At 38.1% G+C, this 9922-nt stretch overlaps 1 long non-coding RNA gene across 1 annotated transcript; it reads left to right on the top strand.

Annotated features, from left to right (window-relative positions):
* The first annotated feature begins 2125 nt into the window (after positions 1 to 2125).
* LOC120323393 lies at positions 2126 to 8397 on the top strand. Its single transcript, XR_005563783.1, has 3 exons — positions 2126 to 2229; positions 7352 to 7613; positions 7996 to 8397. It is a non-coding gene; the product is annotated as an uncharacterized LOC120323393 (long non-coding RNA).
* Positions 8398 to 9922: the final 1525 nt, after the last annotated feature.

Raw genomic sequence — 9922 nt, forward strand, 5'->3', positions numbered from 1 at the left:
TTTGTGAGTTCTTTTTTTTATTTTATTTCTTTTCTTTTGTTCTTTGTCGTTTGTGTCTGCTCAGTTCCTGAGGTCCTAACCAGAGTGACTCATGATTATTAAGCATTTCCAACATAGCCTGTGTGTTTTAATAATACAAACAATTAATAGGGCTTATAAAAATAGTATTAATCCAATAGTCATGTGTGATTGCATTGTCTTGCTACATGTATGCTCACTAGAGGTTTGTGGCTGCTTCGTCTCCTGGGTAATTGCCTTAAATTGGACCATCTCTGGGATAATTATTCCACTACCCAAGGAAGAACAGAAAAATCTAGTCTTCATCTAGCTCTGGCAATTACCAGTCATCACCAAAACAACCCAAAAAGGAAGATTAAGGTTATATAGGTAATTTATATTATACTATATTACAGGCATATATATATATATATATATATACATATATCTATCTTTTACCTCCATACATACATATATGTACATAGCTATAAATATAAACAATATGGATGTCAGGAAATACAGCAGTCATAAAACATAGTTGAATCATGGGGAAGTTGTTCACGATATTTGACACTCACACATAGTAAAGCAGTCTGTCCCAGAAACTTGCATACTGTCATGGTTTGAGATAGCCCCAACATCCAATTCCCTAGCTCCATTCCCCTTCCCACATCTCAACCTAATGTGAGATGGGTTTTTCCAGACAAAACACACCAGACTCAAAGTGGGGAAAAGGGAATATATTACAATGACTGTACAAATAAATACCATATCACATTATACACACGATCACAAACTATCTCTACCATGACATATGTATTTACAATGGATCAGATCTCTTCTCTCCTCCAAATAAAAGTCCAGGAGGGAAAGAAGGACAGATTCCTTCCAGTCCTTAAACAGCAGCATCTTCTGAGGCAGCAGGTTTCTTCTTCTCATGCATGCAGCAGCTGATAGCTGGCTTTCTGCCAGCATCCACGAGGGAGGTATTCAAGCTCCCCCGGCCCCATCGCCTCACAACCGAGGGGTCTTCCGTGGGCTTCGTAACCCCAGACAAGGTCGTATCACCACATCATATCACGAAGACACAGGGGGGTCTTCGTGACGGTCTGGTATCTCTTGCAGGGCCTCTGTGCCCTGTCTCTCAGGCTGCCACCGTGGCAGCAGTGCGAGGGGGGGGAGAGCCAAGGTCAACTCCCCCCGCATTCCATCTGGCCGTCCCGGTCCAGCTCCGGGACGCTCTGAGCTTCTCAGCTCCTCTCTCTCTCCGGTGCTGCATGTCCAAAACTGCTCTCCAAAATAGGAGTCCATGTCCCTCTTCTCCAAGAGGGGTCTCAAGGGAGTTTTGGGGGAATGTGGTACAGTCTTACCCCAAACTCTGTCTCTCTGCTGCTGGCTCTCTTTTTTCTCGGCTCTCCTTCCAGGAGTCCTTTCTCTGGTGCTGCATGTTGCTTCTGCTGCTCCTCCAGTTCAGGTCCTTATCTCTGGCTCTCTGCCACCGTTTCTCTGGTCAGCGTCGGCTGCTGCTCTGTGCCCATGGAGAAAACATCTCCCGGCATAACTACAGGCACCTAGCCCAGCTTTATGCTGTTCCAGGTCCCTGCAGCCCCCAGCCAGGGGCTGGGAGGGGGCCAGAGGCCCCAAGGGGCTCAGAGCCCCTACCTCGTGGCTCTACAACATGGCCACCTCTCCTACCACAACCAAAACTACAACCTTTCTTTTCCGGTCTGGTTGTGGTATGTTTACATTTCTGCAGGAGCGCCCATTGGGCAGAACTTCAAAACTTCCAGGGGTTTCCACCCCTTGGGGTCTACCACTTCTCTTAGCCTCTGGGGAAAACAAGGTTCAAACCACTACACATACATACATAGATTTAACCAAATGCTTTCATCTACCTTCGGAAACAGTGTTCTTCATGGGACTTTTTGCTTCTGCATTACAGTTGTTTAATGGCAGGAGTGTCATTACTGCATGCTGTGTCTGGTTATTGTGACTGATGCTACTAATTATATTAATACTATAAAAAACATAAATAGAAGTATTTGTTCCATCAGCTGTCATTTTTGATACCCACAGTCATAAATGAAAGTCAAGGAAAGAAAAAGAGAAATACTTCATTGATTCCAGAAGTGTGCCTGGCTATTCAGAAATAATTATACTACTTGATGAACCATGGTACTGTCTCCTCTTGTCTTCCTGTTTGATTACAGATCAGATATCAGCACTTAATGGGTAAGTGATCTGCCACAAAGCTTCCCTTCATGTTATGTTTCAGGAAGCATTATAACAATTCATGGGATGAAATGCAGCTTTCTACCATATGCTGACATATCACAATGCAAGATGGTGAAGTGTCATAACCATCGCTTTGCAATGTGATCTGCCACCCATGAAATTGAATGCTTCAGAAAAACAACATGCCAGTTCTTGAATAAACTCTGACTCTAGTACATACTGCAGCCAGTAGACTGTGTAAAATGCCTTAAAGTTATCCATAGATTGCTCAGCTCTTCTGCCAATATAAAACGAAGAGTCTAATTTTAGCTCACATTGGAAAGAACACAGTTAACCTTAAAACACTGCAACACTACACTAGGAAGATTTTATTTTAGCCACTACAGTAAATGCTGACTTTTAACTTTTATAAGGTTATTTATTAAGACATGCAGTCACCTCCCAGTACACACAATTTCTCTATGACTGTGAATGGATAGGAAAGGTCCCCGTATTTATTAAGTTCTGCTACAAATCAATTCTACTGAAATAGTCGTAGTGTATTCTATTAGTAAGCATAAAAGATATATATGCAATATTATGTCAGCCTCTCAGCATAACAGCAGTGAGATTTGCACTGTAGTTCACTGCGGTGATCCTGAGTCAGCACTTTCAGTACAGGAAGTGGAAACTAAAGGTAACCGAGCTGATAAACTCCAAGGAAAAATCCTGTTCTTTTTACTCACAATAAAAGCCTAACTGGAGAAACCCAGTCTGGCTGTACTTGACTAGCCTGGGCATCTTCTTGCTGCGGTGACAAAGACACCACCATGTTGCTCGAGATTATTATCATAAGTAGTTAATGTAGTGTTATGTTCTTTAGGGATGTGAGGGAAGAAAGGAGGATTTCACTTTTTTAAAATTTTGTTGACTTCTCACCCATCTTAGCTGGCATGTAATATGTTTAGTTTAGTTTAATTTAATTTAATTTAGTTTAGTGGAGACTGCTTCATCTGTTTCCTTGAAAAGACAGTCTGAAGTCATGATAAGACAATCTGAAAATACTGCAACATTGCTAGAAACAGCAGGAGATATTTGTCTTCTAAGCAAACTGTCAGGAGGGCTCATGCAGTAAATTTACTGGCCACTAAGTAGTATGGGGCTAATTCTTGTATTTACTTGAAAAACTTTGAAGTAAAATTTGGTTCAATATTGATTACGCCAGGATGTTGATGCATTGCTTTATCCTTGAAAAAGAGTCATGCCAGCCTCTTTAAAACCAAAAGCATTTGCAAGTCCTGATCCAAGCTAATGTTCATCATCGGCTATTGCCAGTGAACTGTCACCAAGATATAGAAGATATCATTCTGGTCATAGTTCAAGGACACAGGGAATCCAAATTACCACTGACAGAAGAGTAGAAGGTCAGGATGGTATTGGTTCTCTTTATCCCTCTGTGAGCACCATAAGTTGATTTTCTCACTCAGATGGGAGACAGTGACACTACCAGAAACTGCCACATATATTCCGTGTTATCAGTTTGGACAAAGATTTCAATGTTGTGTGAAATGCTAATCCAAGAATAATTATGTCAGGACTGTCTGACTCTGGCTTAGCCACAATGCTATATAGGACACAAGCTAATTACTTCTTGTGCTTCAGTAGCTTGACATATTCTAACTTAAGGTGTTAGTCAGTAACTCCATGTCTTCTAAAACCTCCTTGATGTGTTCTTCTGTTATTTTATTACTGTAAATGAATTGCTGGTTTATTAGGAGCTATGTTTTTCCAGGGATACTTCAACAAACTAATTTTAAAAAAATTATTATAACAGTGTTATTTCTTGGAAGAAATAGCAAACAAGCATTTCACTTAATAATTACTTCCTTCTTGTGTTCTAAAATTCCAGAAGGAAAGATCATCTCTACTGTTACCCTCCAATACTGTTTGGACATGGTTTTGTTGGTTTTTTTTTTCATTATTTTCTCTATACAGTTAAATGGAGTAAATTTTTACAGTTACTAGAATCTCAAATATGATTTGTGTTATCTTTCAAGAACCTGCTGAACATCAACTTCCGCATGTTTTTTTGTGAACGCTTCAATTACTGTGTATGTGAAGGGAGGGTATCAAGGGGGTGGAGCCAGGTTTTTCTTGGGGATGCTGAGCAATAGGACAAGAGGCAATGGGCAGAAACTGATGCGTAAGAAATTCCACCTAAATATGAGGAAGAACTTCTTTACTGTGCAGTGACCGTGCACTGGAACAGATTGTCCAGAGAGGTTGTGTAGTTTCCCTCACAGAGATGTTCAAGAACCATCTGGTCACAATCTTGTGTGATGTGCTCTAGGATGACCCTGCTTGAACAGGGAGGTTGGATGAGATGACCCACTGTGTTCCCTTTCAATATTACCCATTCTGCGATTCTGTGATTATTTTAAAATCATTTTCTCGTTTGTTTTTTGCCCTTAGCATATCATTTTTACCCACATAAAAAAATCACTGTGGATTAATGTTTATGAAAAAAATTTTTGTAATTGACTATTCCCTAACAGAGACTTGAAGATCATTCTATAGAGGTAGCTGCAAGCAGACATTAATTTGTGCTCTTTCAAGACATAACAGCTGAGGCAGTGCAAATCAGGATGCTGTATAGCCCCCAAAGTAACAGATTAACATTTCCTTTTTGTGTTATTCTAGCTGTCCCAGAGAGAGATACTAATGTTATAGATGAATTATTTCTCACTATCCTTCCTGGTGTTCCCATCATTGATAGCATTTAAGACAGCTGCAGAGCTTGCTTCAGTGTTGTGAGGTCATTACTAAGCTTAACACCAGTAGCCTGAAAAAAATCTGTTAGAGTTTGTTTGTTTTCCTCAATTGCATATTCTTCTGTACCTTGTTCTCTAATTCCGAACAACAAAAGGCAAGTGAGCACAGCTCTGATTCACCTCTCTAAGAAAAGGTATCCCTTCGACAAGAGAATCCTGCTCTAAATAATTTGCAATTTAACCCACTCTTGACAAAAATAGTGTGAATTCTTATTAAACATACAGAGTCACTGACTTTCTTAGGAACTATTTCTGAATGGCCTGAGGCATTTCAGGCATTTTATCCCTGTCAACTCTGGTAGAAGCAGAATCGTGAGAAAGAGATGAGATGACACTGAAATCAGAGAGGGCAGGGGGATGACTGAGCATCTGCATTGTGCTTAGTTGCAGCTGCAGTTAAACTATGGCAGGTAATTGTTCAGTAGCTGCTTCTGGCTCTGGAACACAGTATCAGAGACTTTGTCACAGCTATTAAATAATAATTAAAAAAAAAATGGTCTGTCCCCACTGTACATCTAGTCCAGTTACATAGTAACATGAGAAGCTGCCAGATGCTCCTGATATCACAGATATGCTCCTGATATCACAGCAGACAGCTAATCTGAGCCATCTAGTTTTACTAAGAAGCTAATGGTATAATTTTACAAGAAGGAGGGCAAGAACTTAGTGGTTTGCTAGCTAAACAGAGATTACCAAGGCAACTCTTAAGTTCAAAAAAAAAGGTATCAAGTCAGCTGAAGAAGTAAGAATAACCAGTGTGGTATATTTATTTAGGAAGTGATGAGAGTAGTACAGTTGAAGAATTGGGGAAAAAAAAAAGAGTATATAAGCGGTGTCACTAGAGGGTCAGCCCTGCTCTTGATCACTGTAGTTTGCAATAGGACTATAACTCTTTGCTTTTCTTGAACATACTGATGTCAGACTTCTACAGTCAGGATAGCGGGCATGTGTTTCTCCAGTGTTGTTAGGGCATACTGTCAGTGCTCTTCCAAACCTCAACAAGGGAACACCCAGAGGGTGTTCCTGACAGTAAAGGTCATGTTGGATTTGAAATTCTGGAACATGAAAAAACCACAGTGAAAGGAAAAAATAAAATGCCATGAGGACTTTGGTCAGACAAACTGACCAGCAACACGGTGAAGAAAATGTGCAGCAGACAAATGACTAACAAAGTAGTTTGAAATCCCATAGAAAACATATAAAAGGAAAACTTCAAAATACAGAGGATCAAAGTTGTCTACAAAATTTCAAGTCACAGAAAATGTATCTTGAAAAATATTCCTCTTAAAAATAGAGATAACTGTAGCAGCTTGTTTGTGGCGCTTCTTTAGTCAAGATTATACTTGCAATAAATTTGTACTGTAACGCTTGGTCCCATCTTAGTCTATGCAACAATAGCATATAATAGGATGTAGTTAGTTTATTGTTTTGGAGCATCACAGCCTATTCTTTAAAGGAAATTTGCAAGTATGTTTACTGAAATAGTAGCAATAAAAAGAGTAAGAAAAGAACCCCAACGTTAAAATGGCTATATCTTTTTAAAGGTTAACTAGTGCACAATTTAAACAACTTAAGAAAACAGATCACAGCCTCTTTCTGGTTCCAGTTTTAAAAAGTAATTACTTATCAATTTTTTCAAACAATTATTGGAGTTACGGACGGTTTTCCTTTCCCTTTCCTTTTCCTTTTCTCTTTCACTTTCTCCTCCCCCTTTCCTTTTTCCTTTCCCTTTCTCCCTTTTTCCATTTCCTCCCTCCCCCTTTTTTCCCCTCAGTTTTTTCCTTTTCTCTTTTTGTTTATTTTTAGTTTGTTTGTTTGTTTGTTTTTTATCTTCTGCTTCCCTTTCCTCCTTCCCCTCTTTTCCTTTCTCTTGAGATGACAGATGTCTCTACTTACTGATTGCTACAAGAAGTGTACCAGACAGCACAGCAGTTGCAGTTTGTCTGGGACAGAGTTACTTTTCTCCATTTTTCTTATGTTCAATGGTGTTGTGTTTTGGTTTTGTGACCAAAACTATTGATAACAATTCCATGTTTTCAGCTGTTGCTGAACAGTGCCTTCACAATGTTTCTCATTCTGTTTGGCTATCAAGTAGTCTGGGAGGGGATGCAGCGGGGACAACAAACCTGAGTTAACAAAAGGAGTATTCTGTACCATATGAGATTGGGTCGAGAAACAAAACCGATAAAATTGGGAGGGGGACTGCAGGCCAAGTTAGGTGTTCATCACTCATTTCACTTATTGAATTGCCTTTTTGTTAGACCATAAGTTTTTTCACTTTTGCCTTTCTGATTCTCTCCCCCATCCAGATACAGGGAAGTGAGTGTGATACAGATGGGATCTTACCTGCCAGCTGCGGCAAAGCCACCACAGAGACGTGTATCTCTTCAACATAAGAAAGTTAACCTAAAACCCACAGAATTATTATTGCACCAACCACATATCCTGGAATATATCTCTGCAGATTTAAGTCTTAGGGTGCATTATCTCCATGCTCTGATGTAATGTGTGCGACTATTTGCTTGGATAATGCTCCTATTGCTGACTTCTAGAAATCTCTCAATCTTTCATGTGGGTTTTGTATGTTTATAGTATTATGTAAATACTGAAAGTGATGTTTTGATTTGTTCCAAAAGGGAAGACTGAACAGTGACTGTACTCCCTCAATAAAACAGATCACCCTTCATTTTGAAGTTTAATTTTTTCACATTAGCCTGTAACATAACAGTTTTATTAGTCCAATAGAAAATAATTTCTTAAAAACAAACCCTGTTTTCAGAAGAAACTTTTGGAATACAAATATGGCTATGTCTAACAGCTAAATACTCTGTTAAAGCTTGGCACCTACTTAAGTAATTTCTGAAAATCACATCAAGTAATCATTTGGTAAAGCATATTTAAAATTGTTTATTTTATTTTATTTATATGAATAATATAGGGTGGTTATATCTAGATTGGCAGGGACCTCTGGAGATCATCTGGACCAAGCCCCCCAGTCAGGCACAGCCACCTAGAGTCAATTGTCCAGGACCATGTTCAGACAGCTTTTGAACATCTCCAAGGATGAAGACACCACCACTTCAAGGCAGACTGTACCACAGCTTAGTCATGCTTACAGTGAACAAGAGTTTTCTGAAGTTCAGAGAGAACCTCCAGAAAGTCCTATTCTGCAAAGCTGCGTTTCAGCCTGGAGGATCCCAGATGTTTAATGAGGATGTTAAACACGACTGGACACATTTCTGACCCCTGGGGTACAGTGTTGCTTAATGGTCTCAGAAAGTGAGTAATCTTTCAGTTATTGGCTGAATATTTGATTTCTAATTTTCAACCTCAATGTAAAATAGTAAAACTTTATCTCTGTATATTTTTCAATACAGTTCTTCCTTTACTTTTCATAATTTTATTGTCTTTTATTCTTTTATTTTAGTGTGGGGGTTTTTATGTTTTTTTTTTTAATTTGTTTTTCTTCTGTTTTTATCTTGTCAGTTTTACCTAGAAATATTACTAGGAAAGCAGACTTGCAGACATAATCCTTTACCCTAGATATCTCTGCATAATAGAACCATTTATTTTTTAAGGAGAAGTACGTAAAGTTTTCAGGACTGTTATTTTAGAAATTTACACCATAGTATTTCATACATATTCACTATCAGTTTTCTTGTAAACTTGCTTTTCCATATGAAAGTTATTTCATATTTCAGCAAGATTTTCTGTGAAATAGTTTTATCTTCAAGGAACAATACTAAAAATCCATTAGATTTACCTTGATTGTTGAGATCATTCTTAAGTTTACAGTTCTCATAGAAATTTATAGGTTGCCCAGAAAGGTTCTGGAGTTTACTTCTTTGGAGATACTCAAAAGCCAGCTGAACACAACTTCGTTTAATATGCTCTAAAGAATCCTCCTTGAGCAGGGATGTTGGACCAGATGACCTCCAATGGTTCCTTCTGACCTTATCCATTCTGTGATTATTTGAAAAGCATACTAGTTTTCCTTATTTCTTTATATATGCATCATAATTACATATCTTTTTGTGTATTTCTGCCCTGTAGAGTAGATAGGGATATAATACACCAACAGAGTTAATATTTTATAAGCACCACCTAAAATAGCTTTATAGCAAATTTGAAACTTCATAATTCTCTTTGCTTTTTATTTTTAAAAGTATTTTTATCCAAAAAATTCTTAATTTAATTGGTTTTGTCTATATATGTGTGATGATGAGAATTCATATAGAACTTCTATCTTGATATCATTTGAAAATCCTTTCTTTGTCTCTCATTTATTATTTGTATTTATAATTTTTGTATTTTTTTTAATTTCTCCAATGAAGGTGAAGGAAAAGAAATGTGAAAGCAGGAAAAATAAACTAAATTTGAAATTTTAGCAGCTACTGTTTCTGTTAATTTTGGTGGTGAGCCTGGACTTCATAGTATTTAGAGCCACAACATGTTAAATTAAACTTCTGGTAAAAATCTCCTTAAGTGACACTTTCTCTTTCTTTTCAATATTGACATGATCCAGAATCAACCTTTTTCATAGTCCTCTCATACTTTATAGGAAGATGAACCATCTTCTAAGAGAAAAAGCCATTTACTTGAAGCTAGGACATTTTGGCTCTCACCCAATGTTTACTTTTCAGGACAGAACTCCTTGAATGAAGCCTGACAATTCTTTTTGGTTCTATGTCACAAAGATATTGATATCAGGAATACGCTTTTGAAACATTTTCAAATCCAAATGATTGAAGTCAAATGGCAAAATAAAAGGTATGGGTTATTCTATTTGTTTGTTTGTTTCTGGTGACATATAGATGCCAGTTGTTTAGCAGAAATACCTGTCAGGACATGAGCTGGGAGTAGAACATGCTTCATGGACT

The sequence above is a fragment of the Pipra filicauda genome, unplaced genomic scaffold (assembly GCF_003945595.2).
Source record: "Pipra filicauda isolate LSUMZ 115617 unplaced genomic scaffold, ASM394559v2 scaffold24_size8852520_pilon, whole genome shotgun sequence".
In the NCBI taxonomy this organism is placed as follows: Eukaryota; Metazoa; Chordata; class Aves; order Passeriformes; family Pipridae; genus Pipra; species Pipra filicauda.